This window comes from Vicugna pacos, chromosome 26 (assembly GCF_048564905.1).
Source record: "Vicugna pacos chromosome 26, VicPac4, whole genome shotgun sequence".
In the NCBI taxonomy this organism is placed as follows: domain Eukaryota; kingdom Metazoa; phylum Chordata; class Mammalia; order Artiodactyla; family Camelidae; genus Vicugna; species Vicugna pacos.
The window spans coordinates 10,322,230-10,348,000 of NC_133012.1; positions in this window are offsets into that span (position 1 = coordinate 10,322,230).

Sequence of the window (25,771 nt, forward strand, 5' to 3'; positions counted from 1 at the left end):
ATCGCCATTTAGCAGAGCAAGGATAAAGGCACTTGGGAAATCCCATCTTGGCTCTAACAGGCTTCTACCTGGAAAAGACCCTCATCACTTCCGCTCGTCACTTTGGCCAAATCAAATCACGTATCTGTGTCTAACTTGAGTGCCTGGAATGTGCTTGGAAGGTGGGAAGAATTATTGATGAACATCCTTAACGACTAGCACACAACAGTCATATTCCAGTTACAATTAGCTTCCATATAAAGTAATGTACACTATCTCCGATACTGCTCCTTTTTCACTTTCAAATATCTACGTCTTTCAGAATCTTAGTTAAGATGCTCCTAACACATAAAGGATTTACTTTCTAAACTGCTAACCTCTGGAACACTTCTGTGCCTACTTAGACACCATAATTTATATATACAGCCTAATGTCTTATGCATAAATGCAGACTTGCTGTTCAAATAAAATAGAATTCAAACATTGTTGCCATTTGGTCATAAAGCTCCAATTATATTTAAGGAAAGCATTCATTGACAGTTTGACAGATTATTATATTTTACTCCCTAATAGTACAGGCTAAAAATTCAGAGGACTTGTAGAGCAAGGGCACAGCCCTGTTGGAAACCAGAATTCAAACTGAGCCAAAATGGACTTCCTGACATCACAGGGTGAGTCTGCAACACAGCCTAACAATCCCTGAGCAGTAGGATGGTTTTCACATTTTCTCTTCTCGTGAGAAGGTCAACCTACTATCCTCAGGATGAAAATTAAATTCCACCTTGGAAAAGTTAGTTTTTTTAACAGTACCGAAATAATTAACTAAGAGATGATAATAGCATAACTAGAATCAAACGACAGGAAACCAGCATCATACAAAGAAAGTGATCCTCCCTAGGCATTGTCATGGAAGTGCTGGAGAACGATCAGGAATATACAGAATGTTCAAGGAGTCTGAAGTCTACTCGGATTCAACACTCCTAGTGATGCATTCTTTTGTTTTCCTTTCTTATCCATGTTTAAACGTTTATTTTACTATTAATGATAGGGGGCTTCACTCAGGTGTACACTAGCACAGCATAATCGTGCTGTGGAAAACCCAAAAACTGTAAATGAAGGTCAATGGATAACAGAGGAGTCCTGCATCCTGACCCAAAATTACTATTAACAGAGCACACTTACAGATACTGATAAAATACTTATTACTTTGCTTATAATAGTTCTTGCTTTTTTATATTTTGGTGGAGTAAGGGGAAGCTGTACTCTCTGGAAAATGTAAATGAGATTCACGGAAACATCTGGGAGTTTCCAGCACTGCAGACAAAACAACAGATTCACTCTCAGTCGGAAAACAACAAGGGTAAGGGCAACAGAGAAGCCTGCAAGGAGGGGTAGGGGCTGGGTGGAGAACGTCCCGACAGAGCAAAAAGCACCTGCCAGGTAACAGAGGCAAGAGGAGGAGTGAGCATTACATGAGCAAGCATCTTAAAAGAAGTTCAGGGAGGTCAAATCCTGGAGAGCAGGAGATGGGGGCATGGGCTGAGATCAGACCCTGTATAGCTTTTTAAGCTCTTGTCAAGAATTTAGACTTACTCCAAAGGGCAAAGAAACCCTCTGAAGGATAAGCAGAGACATGGCACGATGAGGCTCGTGGGTATGCTGTTGCTTAATGTAAAAATGAATAGAGTCATGGCCTGCGGCATCCATTTTAGTTAGGAGAAGCCAACTTCACTGGAGTTCCTCCTGAAATCCTGCCTCAAATTAAGAGGCATTTTTCCCTCGTCTGCTGGGAGCCTGAGCTCACGCCATGCCACTGGGAGAGGAAAGCCGTGATGGGGTTAACCTGACTTACAACTTGCCATGTTACTTTCAGTGCTCCTTCTGGAGTATTGGTGTTTAGTTAGTTCCAGCAACAGTTTATAGCAGTGATCATTTCATTTACTGTTCCCGCCACGTCAGTGTGTTTGCACTGTCTTTATTTCCTTGGTATATACTGCTTTGTTGGGATTTTTAAATTAAGTTTAATTACTAAACATCAAATGTCACATACACAGGTTCTGGGGGTGAGAATATTCTTAAATGTAAAAAACATTAGTTATAAAAGAAATTAACCAGAGCAGGAACACAGCCCCATTATAGAGAAATTAATGCAGAAAATTACCTACGAGTGTATGTTAAGATAACCAATGTTTTCCTAATGTTAACTATTGAAACAATCGTTAATTATTGAAATAACTGAGTTTATTTCATAGTTTTTTTTTCCTTTTAGTATAAAACAGATGTCCATTTGGGGTTACAGTGGTGCATGAAAATTTCTCTCATTTTAAAAAATGATGATTATATGTTTACTTTTTATTTACTACTTTTTACCTTTTTGGATAGACTGCTTTGGAGAAATTTTATCAGAGGAAAAAAGGCAGATGGTAAGAGTAGATACCCCTCTGCTAACATTTGTCAACAGCAACACAGCTGACAGTTTAAACCAGGTAATTCTTTGCTGTGAGGGCCATCGGAAGATGTTTAGCATCATCCCAAGTCTCTGTCTACTAAATGCCAGTAGCCTGTGCCCAGTTGTGACAATCCCAACTGTCTTCAGACATTACCAAATGCCCCCTGGTTTCTGAGAACACTGCCTGAACCAGACAGGTGACCAACACAATAGCTTCATTAGGTGGCTTGGACCAAGGGGTGACAGCAGGAATGGAACAGAGTAGGCTGAGCAGGTGTATTTGGGAGGGAAAACCATCTGAATTGGTGACAGACAGGACATGGGAGACATTAGAGGGAAAAGGAAGGCTGATGACCAGGGTTGTACCATCACCAACTGGGTGGCGCCATCTATTGGGTTAAACAATGAGAAGAGCAAAGCAACGCAGTGCCATTCGTGGACTGTATGGAAACCGGGGAGGTAGGGAGATGCCTGGTGGCACGAGGCTCAGGCACGTGTCAGGGATTTGAAAATGTGGGGCTGGAATGCAGGACAGAGGTCAAACCTAGAGATACGGGTTTCGGAGCAATCATCCACGTGATGAGACAATAATTTAGGATTGTCTTCTAAAAGAGAATTGAAAGGCTTGTCACTGGGGATGAGAGCTGCCCATCTGACACAGATGTAAGCAGTGGCAGACAGATGGAAAAAGACAAAAAGATTGTCTCCCACGCTCCACAGCAGCTCCTGCCCCAGCAACACAGGTGCTGCCTGCAGGAGGCAGACTAGGAAAATCTCAGTTCTGCCTGTTCAGTAGCTTTTTGAAAAACTGTGAACAGGAGCTTGCAGCAGGTAGGGGACAGGGCCAGCACTGACAGAGAGGAGGGACTCCAGTTTGGCTGAAGGGGAGATGAAAAGGTATTTCTGGCCAGTTATGAGATTCAACACATGCACTGGTGTTCAAGAAAATGCTCGTTATTTGAACCTAGAAGAAAGCACCTCCAGAGGCCTTCTGCTTAGCTGTGGGAAAGGAATAAAGAATTGTCATACATTAGGTCACTGAGTTTTGCAGATCAGGTGTCTAAATGGACTCTATCCACCTAATAGGTGATATTGTTGATATTTTATGTTAAGAAAACTTTTTATAATTTTAAAGAAAAATATTTATTCTGTATTTTATGTGTTTTTAGGTGTGCTGAGAAGGGGTGTGTGTGTGTGTGTGTGTGTGTACTTTGCTTTGGCGCCAAACAGTTCACTCACCCTAGTTCATTAGCAAGTCCAGTTGGCTCCACCTCCAAACGTATCTAGACTTTTGACAGATTCTGACTTTTTACCACCACCATTGCCACCTCCCTAACCTCTTCTTTAGAGTGAACCTTCTGCCATTCCTTGATATCATCATACACTTTAAAATAGTTCTGTATCTCGTTCAAGCTGTATCTATGGACTGAAATTCTTCTTCCTTCCACACAGTGAGATCCATTTATCTTCTTCAGTCCAATTCAAATGCCGTATCGTCTGTGGAATTCCCTTATCCTATCTGTCAGAAGTTGATTGTTCCTTCTACTGGGCCCCTGCAACCCTGACACAGGTATCTCTACTGCAGCTCTTAACACCATCTGACCTATATTAAAGCTACATGGTGTGTGTCATCCCAGTAAATTATGAGCATCTTAAGGGATGGAGATTGACTTGTTCACTTGCCCATCTTCATAAGTGTCCCGTGAAGATGAGCAAAGTCTGAATCTCTAGGCTCTCATTAGATGTTTGTGGAATTGAACTCAACATTTGGAGACTCAGGGAAGCCTCCGGAGTCATCTCAACCAGAGACTTACAGGCAAGCTCATGGGCTGAAGAACATGAGCAGCTTTCTTGTCTGGGGTTGACTGCACAGTCTCAGCCCCCTGATCCATCTTCACGTCCCACTCTGCCATTCCCTCATCTTCTCCCTCCACCCCATGCCGACGACATGACTTTAATATTCTAGTTACATTGGTACTCCTTCATAAAAGGCACCTCAAATCCTTTTTCAATGGACACTTGGCATTAGAGATTTGTTGCCTTTGAAATCTCTAGTTAACGTGGCTCATGCCTCATTTTAACTGGCAAGCAGAAAGCAAATGATAAAGTCCAGAGTTTCAGCTAGCTACTTATGGATTCAGACTGGATTTTTAAAGGTTCAAATGGGAACAGCCAGACATCGTGTGCCTACGGTTGTATGCACTCGGAAGTGCGCAGAACCACCTATGTAATATTATTGCCCCAAAAGTTGAACTTGAATTTAATCGATCCTCTAGAATAACACCCACCACATAAAATACAAGGGATAACAGATCAAGCTAAATAGTATCACAAAGAGAACAAAGGAAAAACCAAAATGGGGTAAATTCTACAGGACAACTAATCTAGATTTTGCAAACCAGTCAATGAGAAAAGGTGAAAAATTATTTTTTAATAGTATAAGAAGTTAGAAAGCAGTGTCAAAGAAAGAGAAAAAATTAGAGCCTTCAGGAGACTCACCTCTCATGAAAAGGCTCTCAGAAGCTATGGGAAACAAAGGACATTCCTAGAACCCTTTGACTCATAGGCCCTGATTTCCTGAGCTGTGGCCTCTATGAGAGGCCAGTGATCACAAGGTTTTTCCTGACTCTTCCACTCATCTTTGGTAAATCTGCAAGACTTTCTGTACTTTGGTTTAATTTTCTGCAAAACTGAGACTGTAACCGTCCAGTTACAGTCTCAGTATGTGACTGAGAAGTTTCAAAATGAAATAAAAATAGTGACTGCAAAAGACTCTCAGAAAAGTTCCCCATTAACTGATCATCCTCTTAAAAATGTAGTAGCCTCTTCATCACTGCCAGCTTCCTGGGTCCTACTGATGTCACAGTCTACCAGTTCCTTACTTAATTTTCTCAAGACCTACCCGGATGTCAGTGCATACAGCTTTAAACACACACACACAAAACAGAAGGGGCAGGGGGCATTGCTCTTTATTCCGCTATGCCTTCCTGCTTCCATCCTCAGATAACACTGAAGGAAGGGGAAGTGAAAGTATCTGCCCTTTGCTTTCAAGTGGAAAGTAAGCACAGAAAAAATACATTTAGCCAAAGTCACTGGATGACATAGACTAGTTAAAGCCGTTACTTATTTTTAGGTGTTGCTGTGATACGTCTAAACATATAAGCTCCCGAGAAGATCTGATGTGGTAGAAAGAGCAGTCATCCCAGGCAGGGTTTTGCCAACAGAGGGACCTGGAGTAAGCAACTTCTCTGAATCACAGCTGAAAGGGAAATCATACAGCTGGTCTCACATGGAAATGGGGTAATGGACGTGATGACGCTTTGAAGACTCTCAAATACTATCCAGCCTTGGCCAGTTAGCTTAGTTGGTTAGAGCGTGGTGCTAGTAAAAATTCTATTTAAATGTTCAGAGTTTGCTTCTACAAGGTTTGTTGCCTCCCTAGATAAAAGGACAATCCCAAAGTCGTGTTAGAAAAAGGGACTATTTGATGTGGACCATGCATTAGACAGAAAGTCAAATCCCTACAAGTCTAGCTATCAAAATTCTTAAATGTGGAGAACATTTCTGGTGCATGGATTCAGTAAATTTGTCAGCTACAATTATACTTAACAGTTAAATAAAATAACATCACGTTGGTAATCAGAATATACTTGCTGTCCTTTGGGGGTCCTTGTAGATTGTTAATTCTCTGAAAAACAAAGTATACACCTATTTCCTTAATCAAATGAAAAAAATTAAACCCTATAAATATGCCAGCACTTGCCCTCTTAGCAATAAATTAGGACCCTAAATTCTTTTTATTCTAACAGCACTTGTTGCTAAGTGTTATCAAGTTGAAATCAGTCATGTTATCCAGTAAATAGGAAAATCCATTCTTCTTCTTATTCTACTATTTGCAGTTGCATTTTCCCTTGACATAATAAAATTACCTGGCATATATTAGGCACCTATTATGTGTCAGACATTATTCTAAGTTTTCCACATATATTAACTCACTTGCATTGTATATATTAACTGTAAACAGTTTTTTACATCTATTCTAATTAACTTGGAATGATTTTTCTCCTTATCACCTTATATTTTATTTTATCTACATTTTTGCCAGTTCTGAGAGTGAGTGAAAGATGGTCTTATCTATGATCAAAAGGGAAAATTCCACCCCAGTACAATGAAATGACATATATAAATGAACTCCAAAGGAGTTTTATATAAAAAGGAAGCTTTTATATAAAAACAAAAAGAATAATTTAACCCCACCATAGTATGTAAGTCAGTTGAGGTTAAAAAAAAATATTATATAATTACTGAATCTAAATTTCTGAAGTGGAAATGTTAAAAAAAATGGCTCTTTCTTTATATAAATAGACAAAAATAGATTCTACTTCTAATTAATAGAACATATTAGTTGTAGTTTTCTTGCAGAAATCTAAAACTCTATAAGGAATTCTCTTATTCCTTATATCTTAAATTCCAAAAAGATAAATAATTCCTATCAGATTTAATTTTCTAACACACATCTCTGCTGAGGTTAGGACTAGATTCAGAGAAATTAAAAAGAGGTGGGCAAATGTAGATGGTTCGAAATATCCATCAAAGCTGGGGAAGGGTATAGCTCAGTGATACAGAGCATGCTTAGCATGTAGGAGGTCTTGGGTTCAATCCCCAGTACTTCCATATAAATCAATCAATAAAAAACCTAATTACCACCCCCCTCAAAAAAATTTTTTTAAATATCCACCAAATCTAAAAAACGAATTCTACACCTAAGGAAAAGCAAATAAAAAGCATCTCATTTAAAGATGCAAACTTGAAACGTTTCCATCAGTACATTTAAGGACTCGCCACACCTGCATGCTTGTAACCATCACCTGCTCACTGCTCACTTGGCTTCTGACTGTCATGGACAATGGAGTGAGCGGGAAAGGCCACCACAGCCACCCAAGGCTGCTGTAAACAGGGATCTGAAAGCTACGTGGACATTAAAAAAAAAAAAGCAAAGCACTTGGTAAACACTACTTAGCAGGTTACAGGTAATCATACCAATTTTTTTCAACACCAACTATGAAACAGTCACAGTTACTCTCTGTATTTCACAGAGGAAACTGAGGCTCAGATGGGCCGATTTTCCTGAAGGTCACACAGTAAAGGGCAAAGCATAAAAATCACAAAATCGAATGCAAGTCTGCCTGACTGCAGAGTCCACTTTCTCAGCCACAACACTACACTGCCTGCGTGTGACAGGTTCCAGCAGAGAAAATGGTAATTCGGTTTTGACTGCCTAATTCAGGTTACGTATGCATCTGGTTTTATAAAATAGTGTATCTCACATTGTAGAGAATTATCCATCTTCTGAGATAATCCTCAAAACGTATAAGCCTCTGAAAATCTCTCTTGATTTTAAAGTGTGTGTATCAAGGATAATGTTTATTTCAAGTATTAGCTTTGATTCGTTTTATAAGCAGTAGCAGCATTGCTTATGCATTAAGTTACTCAGTTATCCTTTACATTCATGAACAATATCCCATTCTAATGAACAATTCTGAACAGCTCTGTAACAGTCTTGTTAAATATCTGCGCTGTTTTCCCCATGCTATTTTTAACAAGATTATCTGAATTTAGTGATTTTAGTATCACACTCTATAATCTAGGTAGCCCTCTACAGTTCCATGACTAAATTCCTCCTAAAACATGAAGCAGTTCCATTTAAATGCCCTGAACATGGAGAAATGTAACTGGCAAAGTAAGTGGACTTTGTGTGGGTGTGTTTAAAGGGAATTGTAAATAACATCATTTTTATGGTAAATTTAAGAACCTATGTGACTAATAATTCCTAAGATAAAAATAAATTTGCCTAAGTAATTATTCCGTGAGAAAAAGGGCACTTATGTACATACTTCACTACTTTCGTAACTATTCTTTATATACGTTAAAGTCTTCCTCAAATTCTAAAATCCCCGGCCCACTCCTTGTGACAGCATGATGCAAATTCCGGGGTAGCCTGGAATCACCATCAGTACGTAGCATCAAATTCAACAGCAAGGACATTCTGCAGGTGCAAGAAACGCCGGTCTTCACGACAGTTGCAATCCTGAACCCAACTTTAGTTCTAATTACTGATGCTCTCATGAAAATGACATTGGTCACCACGGCCTACCTACTTCCATGACTCCAGCTGTTGATTCCAGTGATGGAATACTGGAATAAACGAGAACTAAGTTGAGTCAAAATAAATCAATAAATAAAACAATCAGTGCACCGTCTGAAGAAGCTCACATTTGGGAAAATCTACATTAATAAGAGATTCAATGGGTGCGTTTTAATTCTGGTTCCATCAACCTCTAACCTTGGGCAATTTGCATTACCTCATGGATCTCTGATTTCTGTTCTGTAAGGTAAGCAATCAATTACTCTTGAAATCTCTGATACCCTTGAGCAAATGAGGAAGGCAAAAATGTTTATTCATGACTCTCAAATACAGAAGAAAACTTAAAAGTAAACACTAGACTGGAGGCATGAATCAGAATATAATAACAGCTAACATCTATAGATTATTTACTATGTTCCAGATACTGAACTAAATGTTCTATGTGTGTTTATTTTATTTAATCCTCAGCATTCTGAAATAGATTCTATTACACTGCTGTTGCAGGTGAGAAATTGAGACTTAAGTTAGCTCAGCCAGGGTTCCCATCTATTAAGTGGAGCAGTCACAACTGAAACCTAGCTTGTCTAACTTGAAAGCAATGCTTTTAAATCCTGCACTGCCCTTTGGATAACTCATTTCGCTACCATATTTCTTAACTAGTCACTTTTCTGGACTTTTTATTTTCTTCTGAGAACAAACGTGATTGTCCATGACTCCTGATAAAATCCAATTCCTATCTCTGTGGGCAGTCATTCAGTCCACTTCCGTTCCCGCTGGCATCTGTAAATTAGCCTCTGGTAATTATCTGTGTAGGAAGCAGCAGACAGTGTACAGAACAATGTAACCGTTGGTCAGATTCCAGAGTGGGAATTTAACATTCCTGAGTCATAAATCAACCTACAGTGGCCCAGCTGGACGGTGTATTTGCTCAAGCTTTAAAAAATAGGCTTAACTGCATAGCTATGGACAAGTACACCTTCGCATACCTGAAAGAGTAAATCCTTGATCTCAAGGAAAAAAACAGGTGTTCGCACCTTACCCTCAAAGACAATCAGTTCCCACTCTGACCAGATGGTGAATTCATTGTGAAGGCATCTGTCCTCCCTTGAGAATGTACTGTATTCGGTTCCAGAAGTCATATGCAGGGACTTGAAATGTAGCCCGAGAAATAACTTTAATTCAAAAGTAAGACTTAGTAGCAGGAGAATAACTTCCTAAGAGGCTGAAAATTTCACAGTTATGTTTCATGACATCCCTATAACTGTGGAATACTCATTATTTTTTATTTTAATTTATGAATATTGTTTCTCTTTAAGGGAATGAGAGGACATGGGAGAGGTGAAACTGGCACAACCCAAGAGAACAAGTCACCTTGGGCTTGAGGCAGGGATTGGCAAACTACAGTCTCCTGGTCAATTTGCCCGCCATCTGCTTCTGCAAATAAAGTTTTATTGGAACTCAGTCACACCCATGTACTGACACCCTGTCCACGGCTGCTTTTCCACTACCACAGCAGAGCTGAGTGTGTTGCAGCAGAGATCGTATGACATGTAATCCTCAAATATTTATTATCTGGCTTTTTACAGAAAAAGTTTGCTGACCACTGGCTTCCATGGTGAATTGTAAATCTTAATGTGCTTACTTCTTTGGAATTTCTTATAAGAATATATGTGTAAATGGAAAAGCAGAAGTGCTCAGATCAGGTAACCCACTTTATCTAACTTAAGAAACCAACCTAGCAATTTAGAATCAGCTCCTCCAACATCGGTTCCATTAGCAGGTGGTTACTGTGCTGTACCCGTAACTTCATCCTCTACCTCCCAAACGGTTCAGTGCTCCTGAGGTATTTCATGTTACTAAGTCATGCTTACTAAAATCAGGTGGGAAGGGAAAGAAAGGACAACTGCCGGGCACAACGCACAGCGCACTTGAGGGCGGGGAAGACGTCGTTTGTTTCACAGCTATTCCTAGGTCTGGCCTTGCTCTCCCTTGCAAAGTGATTCAAAGTATAGGAGACCACGTAAACCAAGCCTGCTCCGGGGCCTGGGAGCAGGCCCTGAAAGTGGAGGACGGAAAACGCAGCCACTGATCCTTCGGTCGAAGTAGGAAGACAGATTCAAGGAAACAGCACTTGACAGAAATGAATCACGGAAACAACGTTTAACATGAGCAAACCAGATCCTGAGAGAAACGATGGTTATAATTTTCTGCTGAGGCTCTTGTCTTTCTTTGGACTCCTGTACTTCAAAGCACCTGTCTCTCACCCCTGAACAATCTTGGGATTCCAACTGAGAAAGCACCAACAGCAATTAGTGTGAGAGACCACTGAGGAAAAACCTAATTGATATTTTAACTTCAAAAACCTAAAACGTAAAAGTTGACTGAAGCACCGACTGGTATGGCACACCTTGTAAAGCTGGTGACCTGAAATGAGTCACTGAAGCAATGAGTGAGCACAGCTGACAGCCCAGCTCCCACATCTCAAAATAGCTCTGCAGTTCTCAGCGTTCACCTTCTAGATGAAGCAACATTCCCAAAGTGATTATGAAAATGGTGCCCCAAGGAAAACCACCTGCTAGTGCTCATGACAGACGAGAAAAAAAGAAGGCTAAGCTAACGACAGTTGTAAAGCCACAAAAACAGAAGGTGTTTAATGATATGTGCTACATCGTGATAAGCATGCCAGCGAGCTTTCCAAAGCTCTGCTGGGTCTCCTCCAAGCTCGTGTCAAGGGAGGGAGCACGGCAGGATGGGGGTAAAGATGGGAAGAAATCCAGCTGTGGTGTCGCATTCCGGGGCTTGAAGTGTATCACGTTTACACTGGCTCAACACAGCAAAGAACTGGCCAGTGGGTTGCAGACGCCTCCATGACAGAGAAGAACATATATATGAATGTGTTAGGTCCTGGAAGGGAATTAACCATAAATCAAGTGCAGAGTAGTGGCAAACTGTATGTTGACATAGAGTGAAATTGAAAGGACTGGCACCTTTGACAGTCAACAAAAAGAAAAGCTAGCATGAAGGCAATGGGAAAAAATATAGTAAGGCAGTGAAAGAAATTGCCTTTCTGAAGGATCAAATGAAGAACAAATATCTGGAAGTTATTCACTACAGGATCCAGCAGGAAACTTCACATAACTATTGGGCATTCTCAATAAAATATTTTTTTATCTCCACTGTAAAACAAGAGAGTACTGCTATGTGGAGAGAACAGGTTAGTATAAGAAATTCATAAAAAAAAATGTGATGAAAATGTAATGGGATGAACCGGAGGAGGTGGATTAGTAGGGGGTTTAGTATTCCACTCTGAGAATTCACTAGGATATGTGATCCGCTCACCAGTTCTCTTTAATTTTATTATTTATTTTTATTACTCTTATGGTCATGTCTTGTGATGAAAACAGGTATGTATTTTGGGGGCATATACCAACTACTGGGTCATAGGATATGTGCATATTCAATGTCAGTAGATACTGTGAAATAATTTCCAGAGTGTCCATACCAATTTACACCCTCATCAGCAGGGTATGAGAATTCCAACTGCCCCCTCCAGCCCCGATTCTTGTCAACACTTGACCCATACAGACTTTCTCAACTTAGCTCTTCTGTATGTGTGTGCCACGTTGTGATTTTAATCTGCAGTTCCCTGATGGCTGGTGAATTTGACCACTGTTTCATATGTTTCTTACCATTTGGATATGCTCTTTTAGAGTCACATCTTTTATCTATTTTCTACCTGTCATTCTGCATTTTTCTTACTAATTTGTAGGTGTTATCAAACTTTGTGGCTGCAAGTCCCAGCTGAGGTCTGCCTTTTCACTATCATAATCTTTTTTTACGAACATGTTCTTAATGTTCATGTGGTCCAATTTATCAATTTTTCACTCATGGTTGGCCCTTTCTGTACACTATCCTGTGTACCATTAAGAAATCTGTCCTAGACTCCCTCCTCTCAGGTTATAAAAGTAGTCTGGGGAGTATATGACAAGTGTATCAATCAGACAGAAGAAATCAAATATATATACAGTCGACCCTAGAACAACAGGCAAGTTAGGACAGCAATCCTCAGGGCAGTCAAAAATCCACATATAACTTACACTCAGCCCTCCGTATCCACGTAACCATGTCCAGGGATCCACAACCACAGAGTCAATCAACAGTGGTCATGTAGTGCCATAGTATTGACTATTGAAAAGAAACTGCATATAAGTGGACCTGTGCAGTTCAAATCCATGTTGTTCAAGGGTTAACTGTCCATATTTTTAAAAATACATATATTTGCAGGTATACACATAACTCATGTCCCTTAAAGCAGACTGTCTCCAGCTTAAATTCTCTGCAGCTCATTAGGTCTGGCTTTTCAGGTTGGGGAGGGGATGCGGTCAGACCCTATAATATTGAAACTTCCAGGTAATCCTCCTTCCCTGTTTTTAGCCCCATGACTAATTCTCACCCTCCATGGTACCTACCCATTGGTCTTCTCCCTTCAGGAGTCTGCTCTTCTGCAGCCACGACCCATTCTAAAGACTACACCAGGATTTGCAATAATTATAAGAACATAAAATAAAATGAGTGTCCTTATCACCAGCAAGCATCACTGCCATTAACTATGGGACGACCCTGGCCCAAGAGCAGTTCCGAGTCCACCTCAGTTCACCAAGCGTAATGTTCAGCCCGTGAGTTCTGTTACCTTCTCACTGTATGGTTCCCATAGACGTCAACTTCCCTTGCATGTCAGCCTCATTCCTCCAGGATCCTTCATCTCCAAGGTGCTGAGGACAGTCCAGCACAGGTGGACCGAGAAACCTACCTCTTCCTTCCACCCCATCCACTTCTCCCCCAGGGGTGCTTCTTACTGATTTATTTTGCCTCCTTTGTAAGGTATTCGATCTTATTTATAGCAAGTTATTTTTCTGCATTATCTATTTATTTACTTATCTACCAGGACTGTGAAGACATAAATGTTATAGTTTCATAATAAGCGATAATAAGTATTTTAAACAGACTCCAGGAAGGTGGTTTCTGCCTCGTTACATTTCTTCTTCAGCATTTTGCAGGGCTGCTTTTAGTGCTTCACTCTCCAGTGGAGAACAAGGTTTGTCTCCATCTCTGGAACTCGTGTTTTCCCATGTATTTGCTGTTTATCTTTCTTTTTTTTAACATTTTTTATTGATTTATAATCATTTTACAATGTTGTGTCAAATTCCAGTGTTTAGCACAATTTTTCAGTCATTCATGGACATATACACACGCATTGTCGCATTTTTTTCTCTGTGAGTTATCATAAGATTTTGTGTATATTTCCCTGTGCTATACAGTGTAATCTTGTTTATCTACTCTACAATTTTAAAATCGCAGTCTATCCCTTCCCACCCTCCACCCCCCTGGTAACCACAAGTCTGTATTCTCTGTCTGTGAGTCTATTTCTGTCCTGTATTTATGCTTTGTTTTTGTTTGTTTGTTTGTTTTTGTTTTTGTTTTTTAGATTCCACATATGAGTGATCTCATATGGTATTTTTCTTTCTCTTTCTGGCTTACTTCACTTAGAATGACATTCTCTAGGAGCATCCATGTTGCTGCAAATGGCATTATGTTGTCGGTTTTTATGGCTGAGTAGAATTTCATTGTATAAATATACCACCTCTTCTTTATCTAGTCACCTGTTGATGGACATTTAGGCTGTTTCCATGTTTGGGCTATTGTAAATAGTGCTGCTATGAACACTGGGGTGCAGGTGTCATCCTGGAGTAGATTTCCTTCTGGATACAAGCCCAGGAGTGGGATTTCTGGGTCATATGGTAAGTCTATTCCTAGTCTTTTGAGGAATCTCCATACTGTTTTCCACAGTGGCTGCACCAAACTGCATTCCCACCAGCAGTGTAGGAGGCTTCCCCTTTCTCCACAGCCTCTCCAGCATTTGTCATTTGTGGATTTTTGAATGACGGCCATTCTGACTGGTGTGAGGTGATTGCTCTTTATCTTTCATTATGTCTAATTAACATGATCTCAGCATTTTTTGGTGTGTCAGAGGCACCTGTTTATTCTTCTAAGTGATGTTAAAAAAACATTTTGGTGTGAAACACAAATATCTTGATATTAGCCACACTTGAAACAAAAACCATCAGGGTCTCTTTATAAACCCCAACTATTCCATAGAAGACTCTCAATCATTGGGGGTCATGTAGGTGTTTCCTATTAGCCGTTCTTCCGTGGTCATAAGGGGTCTGGCTGGAGCGAGCGGAACAAAGAGGAAGATGAGATGTCCGCAGCCTGGGGACTCAGGCCACGTGCTGAGGTAAGAAAACGAGGCTCCTAACGCTGGAGACTTTCCAACGTGACAAGATAAACCCATCTCACTGGAGTCTTGTGGGAAGGAGGTAATCAAAATTATGCTATGGCTTATTATGCATAGAATGATGAACAGATGTTTTCCATCTCCTCCGAGGAGCCAACAAGTAGGAAAGGGCACACGCTGCGGCATAAAGTGTGTAATAGTGTTTCTGCAGCTTCAATGTGTATCAGCATTATCTGCAGAATCCAACTCTCGGGGAAAGGGGGAGCCAAGAATTTGCATTTTTAGCAAATACCACAGGTGATTCAAACAGAGGAGGTCTGCGGGCCCATATTTACCTAAACTCTGCGCAGAAGTGAGCCAGACCGAAGAACTTTCTAGAAGCTGGGAGTTAAGTCTCTGGAGGGAGATGGTGGGAATCACAAAAGAAGGAGAAGCAGGATTCTGCCTTCCAAGTGACCTGTGCATAGTTCTGGAAAGCAGGAGGGAGGGGATTTTGAGGCAGAAAAAAAAAAAATTTAGAATAAAACCTCACTGGCCACATCAGCAGGGGTTCAAGAAGTAAAAACCAGAGTGGAAAGGGCTCTGGACTGAGTGTAACGCTGCTGGACGCTGTCTCTCCTCAGTGCTAACCTGCAGAGTAAACGCCAGCCCATCACATCACTCTCTGTACCTCTCTGGGCGTGCTTTTCTTCAGGAGTAAGATGAGATTAGCCTAGAATTTCTAGGTGACTTTAGTTTTCTGTTGCTTCATGACAATTTATCACAAACTTCGTGGCTTGAAACAACACAAGTGCATTACCTCGCAGCTTCTGAAGGCCAGAAGGCCAGGCGTGGCAAGGCTGGATTCTCTGCCCAGAGCCTCGCTGCGCAGAGAGCACAGTATTGGCTTGGGCTGCAATTCTAACCTAGAGTTTGGGATCTTCCTCTGTTACAGACTGAATTGTGCTCCCAAAAACTTCACATGTTGAAGCCCTAATACCCGAATATGACTATTTGGAGACAGGGCCTTTAGGTGGTAATTAAGGTTAATGAGGCTACAGAAGTGGGGCTGTAATCTGAGAGGACTAGTGTCCTTTCATACGAAGAGGACGGGACAACAGAAATCTCTCTCTCTCTCTCTCTCTGCCAACCTGAATGCACACAGAGAAAAGCCGTGTGAGAACACAGCAAGAAGGCAGCTGTTTGCAAGCCAGGAAGAGAGTGCTCATCAGTAACTAACCCTGCCAACATCTTGATTTCCAGACCTGGCAGAAAATAAATGTCTGTGCTTTAAGCCACCGGTGGGATCTTGCTATGGCAGCCATGGTAGACCATACGTCATTCAAGCTCACAAGTTTGCAGTGAAATTCAGTTCCTTGTGGTTGTAAGACTGAGGTCTCTGTTTTCTTGCTGGCTGTCAGCCAGGGGCTACTCTCAGCTCCCAGAGGCCATCTGTACCCCTTGCCATGGGGTCCCTTGCATCTTCAAGTCAGCAACGGAAAAATTCTTGCTTCAGATCTTTGGCTTCCTCTGTCTCTGACCTCTAGACCCAGATTTAAAGAGTTCATGATATTAGGTCAGGTGCCCCCAGATAATCTCTTCACTTTAAAGTCACTTGATTTGGGATCTTAATTATATCAGGAAAATCTCTCCAAGTAGTTACCAACATTAGCATTTAACTAAAAGAAAGTGTATGTACATCAGGGTCCAGGAACTTGGGGGGCTGGAGTAGAATTCTGCCTACCTTTTCAAAACATCAGCTAAGCTCCAGTGTTTTATTATTTTATGATATAAATAGAGTTATTATTTTCCTTTCACCTACAACGTCATGTTACTAGAAAACGTGCACATATTATGTTGTGCCATCATAAGGCTTCTGGGTTTATGTTTTTCTCCTAGAAATGAAATTTGTGCTGTCTTTTCATTAAAGAGATCAAAAAGGATGTGATTGAAGTTTTTTTTTCAAAAATTCAAACAGAAAATTACATTTGGACTACTAATTTCCATCTACAAAAGAATAAAACTGAAGATGTTTAAAATAATTTAGTCCACTCATTTTTAAATATTTCTTTAGCTGAGGAACCCTTTAACCAAGTGAACTCTTACCCAGAACCTCAGATAATAATTATGCTATACTGTGGAAGTAACCTTGGTCCCATCTGGCCTCCAAAAAATAAAGAAACACATCTGTATGGAACATAATCCTACTCTCTAACTTGACTAAAACTTCCAAGTTTAAAGACAGACTGTGTGCTACCCAGGCCTGTATGTTCAAACCGGTGGTCCAGTCAAGCCTGGGTTTAACGTCCTTGCCGTCAGCCCAAGGGTAAACTGCAGTTCTCTCCCTGAGCCTCGTCGACCCCCTCCACATTGTCCTGAAGCAGTTGGAGAACTGGACCGAACCCACTTCCAGGGATGGGACCTGACTGTTCTAACCTAATCAGTGTGGTTAAGGTAAACCAGACCTTAGCCAATGTGTAAATAGCATTCCTTAGGTCAAAGTGACTAATTCAGAAATGAGCACATGATCCAATTCAGGCCATTCAATTTTGGAGGTGGAAACATTACGACAAATGAAGACCCCTCACTCTTCTGAGAGAGTCAGTAGAAGCCAGTCTTCGCAAGACTGATGCTAAGCTTTGAAACATCTCAGTAGCTGATTGAGTTGAGGCAATCAGTGCCCGACCTAACTGCCTTCCAGAAGCAAAAGTGTATCATCGCTGGAGAAAGGTAACATTGTCCAGAATCTCAACTTCTCATTATAGTTTTTTATACGCTACGTAGAGCACGCAATCTAAAATCATTAAGCATCAATAAGATAAGAATTGTCTGAAAATTAAGAGAAAAAAAAAACAGAAACAGACCCACAGGAAATCCATATATTGACCTTGTCAGACACAAAATTTAAAATAACCTTGGCTGATATATTTAATCTAAACAAGATGGAAATGTTCAAAACTGAGAACTATTTTAAAAATCAAATAGAAATTCTGAAACTGAAAAAAAAATTATTAATATTAATCAACTGAAAACAGAATTAATGACAAGAAGTTACTGTCATCCCTTGGTAGCCACAGGGGGACTGGTTCCAGGACCCCCTGCAGATACCAAAATCCTTGGATGCCCAAGTCCTCTATATAAAATAGTGTAGTATTTGCACACATCCTATACACATTCTCCTGTATACTTTAAATTATCTCTAGATTACTTATAATAACTAATCCAATGTAAATTGTATGTAAATTGTTGTGAACACAACTTAAATGCTATGTAAATAGTTGCTGGTGAGCAGCAAATTCAAGTTTCGCTTTGTGAAACTTTCTGAAATTTTTTTCTGAATATTTTCAACATGCAATGGGTTGACTCCATAGATGCAGAACCCACAGTATGGAGGGCTGACTGTGATTCAAAAGACAATATGAAGCGGACAGGCAGACTCAAGTTCTTCCCAACTTGATCTAGAGATTTAATGCAGTTCTAATCAATATCCCAGCAAGTTATTCTGTGGATACCAACAAACTAATTCTGAAGTTTATATGGAGAGGCAAAAGACCCAGAATAGCCCACACAATATTGAGGGGAAGGACAAAGTGGGAAGACTGACATCACCCAATGTCAAGACTCACTACATAGCTACAGTAATCAAGGAAGCATGGTCCTGGCAAAAGAACAGACCGATCAATAGAACAGAGTAGAGAGCCCAGAAATAGACTCCCATGAATATAATCAACTCATTACTGACAAAGTAGCCAGGGCAATACAGGAAAGACAATCTTATCAACAAATGGTGAAGAAACAACTAGGTACCCACATGCAAATAAGTGAATCCAGACACAGGCGTTATACCTTCATAAAAAATAACTCAGAATGGACCACAGGCCTCAATGTAGAATTCAGAGCTATGAAACTCCTAGATGGTAACATGGGATAAAGCCTAGATGACCTTGAGTACGAGGGTGACTTTTTAGATTCAAGGCCAAAGGCATGATCCACGAAGAAATAATTGATAACCCTGACTTCACTAAAATTTCTGCTCTGCAAAAGACATCAAAAAATGTTCAAGAAATGAGAATACAAACCACACACTGGGAGAAAATATTTGCCAAAGACACATCTGATAAAGAACTGTTATCCAAAATAAACAATTTTTAAAACTCAACAATAAGAAAACACAAAACTCAATTAAAAAATAGACCAAAGGTCTTAACGGACACCTCACCAAACAAGATATACAGATAGAAAATAAGCACATGAAACGACACAACAAAATCTGGAGGATCCTGAGCTGATCTGGGCCTGGCTTAATTCCAAAAGGGAGAGTCTATCTTTTTACCCCTGTTTGTTCTCTATACGCTTCCTCACCCTTCCCCTTCCTTTATTATCACCGCCCTCCCCCCTCCACCATTTCCTCATAGCAGACACATGTAAAAGAATTCATTCTTTACACCTTGGGATGAATACGAGATAATGCTTTAACTTTCTGGGGACATGCACTTTTAAGTCTCATTCCAAATCACAGAATCAAAGGCTCTGCACCAGTTAAGGAATTTTAGCAAACCTGGGGGAAATCAGCAGGAGAGATTCCAGAAGTTTTGCCACAGATTGTCAACTTTTCTCTGGCTCTGTGCAGTTGGATATCTGATAATTTCCTAAATAAAAATGTAAATATGTTATATAAAATGTATTTATGACAAGTTTTAGGAGGTTTTGTTTTAAGACAGTTGGGGGTAATGAAAAAATATTCCACTATTCTTCTGTCTTAGGGCTTCCTCAACTCCCCAGTGCTTATCATTAAAATAACTCTGAAATGTCGAATCCTCTTCTTTTAAAGGCCACTCGTCATATAGGATTAGTACCCCTCCCCTTACGACCTCATTTAACATTAATTACCTTCTAAAAGTCCTATCTCCAAATACAGTCATAGTGAGGGGGAACACAATTCAGTCCCTAGGAAGGACTAAAGGGTACATTAGATAGCTGGGGCCTTGGAATGGAAAAGCAGCTTGTAGGGAAGACGGTATGGCCCAGTGGTAGAGTGTGTGCTTAGCATGCATGAGGCCCTGGGTTCAATCCCCCAGTACCTCTATTTAAAAAAAAAAAAAAAAGAAAGAAAGAAAAGAAAAAAGCAGTCTGTTTGTTAAGGAACAGAATCTGATCACTATGCAATTGTGGCATCTGGTTGTTTAAATTAATCTTTATTGATTGCTTTCTCAAATTCAGTGTCCTGGACGAATGGGGAATAAAAAAGCAATAAACTTTTGTAAGGCACATCAAGCAGTAAATGCTCAAATTGATTATTCAATAAAAGGGTCTCTTTTTTTTTAAGTTTCTATCCTCTCACTTCCACAGAGCAGCCAATCTTGCCTTCTATAACAGTCTTCCTTTTGTCAACAGTGTTAGAAAAAGAAACTTTTGGTGAGCTGATTGGTGTGTTTCTGTGAGCTGAGCACGCCATCCAGTGGTTGACATGGAAATTGCAGAGACACGCACACAGTACTTAGGGCGACTAGAGATAGGACAGCTTTTCATCCTACAGTATCACAGGCACTGCTAATTACAACTTCCAACTCCAGAATAAGAACGCCCTTCTAGAAACAGTTACTTTAATCCTAAAGTGGGTTTGCCTAGGACCTTCTTAGTTGAGATTAGGCTGAAAAAAAGGTAGATAGTGGGATTTGTAGGTAGACTCCTAAGTAGGGAGAGGGTCAACACTCAACTTACTTCCCTGCGGTAGCCCTCCCCTCTCCTGATGTCCCGCCCACCAAGGGTATCGGCAGATACCTGCGCACCCAAAGCTTCTCATCTTTGCCAGCCTCTGTCTACCGCTGCTGCCAGGCCCGTCCAGTCTTTTACTCCCTCCACCCATTTCGCATTCCTTTTAAGCAGACACAACTAAAATATTTCCCTCCTGTTATCATTCCTCCAAAACTTGATCCTTCACTGGTATTTGCTTTCTCAGCGAATGGCACCACTATCTGGTCATCCCCACGGTACAGGCACCCAAGCCCTCCCCCATCCCACACACTCACATCTGACGGTCACTGAATCAGACCCAGGCTACCACTTGACTGAGTTTCCACCCTCTCCTCTCCTCTCTGTTGAGTCTATCACTACAGCCTGAACTGATTTTTCTGTCCCCATCCATGTCCCACCTGCAACCTTCCAACCCAGTCTCCATATTGCTGCCCAATAAAGTCTACACAAATCTGCATCCCTGCATACTTGTTTGGGGAGTTATATTAGACAGCGCAGCCGGACACAATCTGAGAACAGTATTCCTTACAATAAATATAAGCCAAAGCAAAGAACCAGATGAATGTGTGAATATGGATGATATAAACATATGCATATGTACAATGCATAAATACACACAGGCATACACAGATATATCAAAGAGGAAAAGGCCTTCCTGAACACAGAACCCAGAGCCATAAGGAAAAGATTAATTTGACTACAGACAAGTTTAAAATTTAAATAAAGAAAAACAATGTAACAAAATGTTTGGGGGCTTTCTTGGGCAAAGATCAGGGAATATGCCCTTTCCTTTGGCATTTTTCAAGTAAGCAATGAAAAAATTCGGAATTCTAAAAGACAGACATCAGTCAAAATCTACTACTCAAATGATCAAGATCTACTCAAGTTTTAAAGTAATAATCAAGCACCTCATGAGCTGCTTTTCCAGACCGCTGCTGGTAGGGGTCTTTCTTTTCACTCAGATGTCTAATTGGTAAAGACCTCCTTTATTCCTCTTAGGAAGGGCCAACTGAGAGGTCTGTCCGGTATCAGGCCCCAGGTATGCGAACTGCTCCCTCTCACCCAGGAGTGACGTTTCCTGACTCCCTTTTACATCCACCTTGATGAGCATGACGAGATAAAATTATAACTTTTCTTATTTGGGTCACTTTCTCAGACAGCAAAAGACGTAAGAAATTTAGGGTTTATTTCATTCTTCTGTCCCTTTTTCTCTTCCTGCAACATGTGTAAACAAACTTTTTGGAATGAAACTGCTCAGGCTTTGCTCTGGGAACAAAAGTGACAGCCTATCAAGTCCCTCTCCCTCCCGGTAAAAGAAAGGGTGTCAGAAGTAACAGATAAAGCAAGAGTCTTAACCTGGACGGGCAGGACTCTTCCAGAAAAGTCTCCTGACACACGTACCAAATTATCAGCTTCAATAATCGCCTCCCCACAACCCCTGAGCCCCAGCAGAGGTCTGACCCGACTCAACTACCCACTGACTTAAACACGCACAAGGCAGAAACCCGGGGGAGCCTAGAGCATGGAAACCTACTCAAGGAAGCTTAGGGGCACAAGGCCTGATGGGAAGGTCCTCCAGGAAGCAGGACAAGGTACTAAGCAGGTGGCGCAGGAGCAGCGACCTCTGGTGGATTTCACCCCCTCCTGACAGAAGAGCATCATCCAACCAACAGAAGAGCATCTTCAACCTCTGAAGGAAGGACTCACAGGGGAGAAACTCCCTTCATGACCACCATCAGTAACCCCCAGCACACACACCCTTTCCTCGCACTGCAGGGCTAGGACAACCACACCCATGACGAACTAGGAACACGGCTCTGTCCGTCCAATTTGATGAGAACTCTCTGTCCACGGTTAACACCACTCTGAATCTTCACACGGATAGGATGTTTGTACCTAAAGGCTCTGAAATGGCCAAAATGGAAGGTTTACCGAATTTACTTCAAGGCCAACCTGCACCTTGAGCCTAAATTCACTTCCTACCTATTTTCTATCTCAAATTATGCCCAGCTGCACCAAAACAGAGCTCTCCAAGAAGTGGGCAAGGGGCACAAAGGGCATTTTTTAATCTCCCAATCCTTCAGCTGCAGAACAACTACGCACCAGACTTAGACAATATGAGTCCCTTCAAATAGTGAGCGTTGGAGAAAGAACTTGGACTCCAGAAATTAAATCCTCTTAAATGCTATCGCTGAAAAAATTAGTCTGCAAATTGGTTCCCCTCCCAAACTCTCACTCTGCTTAGTCTGAGAGACTCTCACCTCCATGCCTGGGTAGAGTCAGGCCCCTGCTCCAGAAGCTACAGCCCAACGTTTACAGAATGGGTTCCTTCACCACCTCCACGCTGAATGAACCAAACTCAAATCTCTCCCTTAAACCACTTGTCCGAAGAGTCAGAGTAAACTGGAAACATAAGACACCAAGCGTTAGCACGCCAGGCACAAAATGTAGAAACCACCAGGGGCCAGATCCTACCACACTCACTCCCAACAAAAATCTTCTCAAAATGCAAGATACTAAAAACCCAGATTCACACGAAGAGAAATACTCCATCAAAAAGTTACTGTGATCCTATGAAAAATCCTAGGAAAAATAATTCACCTGTACACGCTGCACACTCTCCCAGAATGGCACTCAAGACACCTCTGTCTCCTAGCATGTGGCTGAAATCTGAAATGGGCCCAACAAAGGAAAATCCACCTCTGTCATCCTCCAGCACTGGCAGTCCTCTCAGGAAACTGTGGGTGGATTTGGGTGTAGGGAAGTGATACAGGAAAATCGGGGCACGAGAGGAGGGCCAGGTCCCAGGTGAGTCCCTGGGACATGCCCCATCAAGTGAGGGTCCTTGGCTTCATTCAGGGAAGTACTCAAGAGCAAGTCATAGCAGAGCGAAGGTGGAGTTGTTCAGAGAGATACATACTCCGCAGACAGACTGGGGGCCACCTCAGAAAGGAGAGCGACGAGAAGCCTAGGAGATACACATTCCACAGGCAGGATGCCGGCCATTGCGAGAGGTGACAGCCTCAAAGGAAAGTGAGATGGGCCACGGGGTGTTTCATGGGCTATTTCATGGGCTCGGTAACTTGACAGGCTAGCACGTGGGAGGGTCACCCAGCTACTTGGGGGAAGGGGTGGGGACTCCCAGGAATCGGGCCATCACCCACTTCTTTCATGGTCAGCCCTGAAGCTGTCACGGCACCTGTGGGTCCGTTCAGCAGCTCCTGTATTACAAGGAGGGCATAAGGAAGCTCAAGGTCTCCCGGGAGTTGAGTCTTCTGCCATCCCGGTGCTCACTGCTGTGCCATTCTTTTCATGGTTGTGCCCGCCCCCTACCCTCCTGTCTCAGAAATAGAGGGAACTCTGCTTCTTACAGCTAAGGCTCCAGCTGGAGCCCCCCCGGGAAAGCCCCATCACACGCACACTCCACTAGCAGAAACGCCAGCCTTTCTGAGCCACAGGGAAACTGCGCCTGGCCTGAAGGACAGATCACCATCTTTTTGCTACAAGAGGCTAAAAAGGAAGGTTCTAGATTCCCCAACCCCTCTGCTGCCTCTTAAAAAGCAGCTCCTTAGACGATCTGTCCAATTTAAGCCTTTTTCACTGTAAATGTTACTTCAAGCTATTTTTCGATGGTGGTCTTGGGACCTAAGGAACAAAGCTATTGCTTTCTCTGCTTGCTGCTCTAAAATCGCAAGGTGACCTCAAGCCCTGGATCAGGAGAGACGACAAATTCCGGTTCCATCAGACACAGAGCACGTTAAACCTGAAGGCAGATGGCCCGAGCAGCATCACATCTGGCGAAGACTCTCCTAGTAAATCAACTCAGAGACCAAAGTGTACGTCGAAGGGAAGATTAAGTCCCAAAGCCCTGGGGAAGTGAACCTTCTGGTGACCCTGAGCAGACACTGACAATGGACACTTGTTCTGCAGATGGGGTCTCTCCCCATTCCGTTTCTTGTGGCCGTTATCCTGGGAGCATTGGGAGGTTGGATTGATACAGACAGGCTACTAAACCATCGGTGCGTTTGAAAGATGTGGAGGTTGGCTGCTTACCAAGCAAGATCTGAGAGAACTTTAGCTTATGCGGCACTGGAAGAGCCCTAACAAACAGAAGAAATCCACACTGGACCCCCAGGCAGCAAGCATTAAATAGGCCAAGGGCTGCTTCTCTCCCGGAAGTGGGAACAAGTTTGATAGGAGTGAGCAATTCAGAAATAAAGATGAATTTCATACGAAGCCCAAAGGGGTTCCCCTGGGGTCCGTTTAGGAAAGCCTGGGTTCTTGAAGAGCAGCCTGGGAAAGGGGGCTGAGTCACTCTTTTCTCTCACAGATTAAGCACAAGCCTCCTGGAAGCCAGGCACCGGCAGGCACCATTTAACATGACAAAGACAGAAAAGCCTCAGCTAATTACAGCCCTGGAGGGAGGCAGGTGGCCGGCACTTTCTGGTCTCAACACCCGCCACTGTCACAGAGAATGAGTCACACTGAACCCAGCTTGGAGGCTGGCAGCTCAGAGCCCCCCAGCCCACCCTGCAACGACATTTATTTGGGAACCATCATCTAGGCCAGCCTGAAACAAAACCGTGAACCACTCGGGTGTGCCCCTGGTATCCTCCCAACGTACAGCTTCCAGCCCCTTTCGGCTCCTGAGCAGAAGCAAAACCCCTCCCCAGAGAGATGTGATTTTTCTGGTTTGTCTCATTGCTAGGATATTTCTAAAGAGAATTAGCATCATGGCCACTTCTAACCAACTCACAGAAACACCTCCAAGCCGAGGACCCAAATCTGCATCCCTAGTTTGGAACCCTCTCCTGAATTCCCAAAGTGTTTCTCCCACATCCTAAAGTCTCCCTCCTGCGTTCCCAAGGTCTGTCTCCTCCACATTATTACCTGCATGTCTCAGAAGTACCTCTAGACTCAGCCTAGACACAACTGAATATCTTCCCTACCCAATCCTACAACACCTCTAGTATTTCCTGAATTGGTTAAACACCACCATCCAACCATTCATCCAAGGGAGCAACTGGGCACCATTCCAGATTCCTCCCCCAGGGAAGCAAAACTTACCACCCCACAATGTGTCTCTTTGGCATGCGGATTATTTTAGGTTGGTTATTTTTAAAAGAACAAAAGGCTCAGGAAGAACTTTTATGTCTTGCCCCTTAACTGC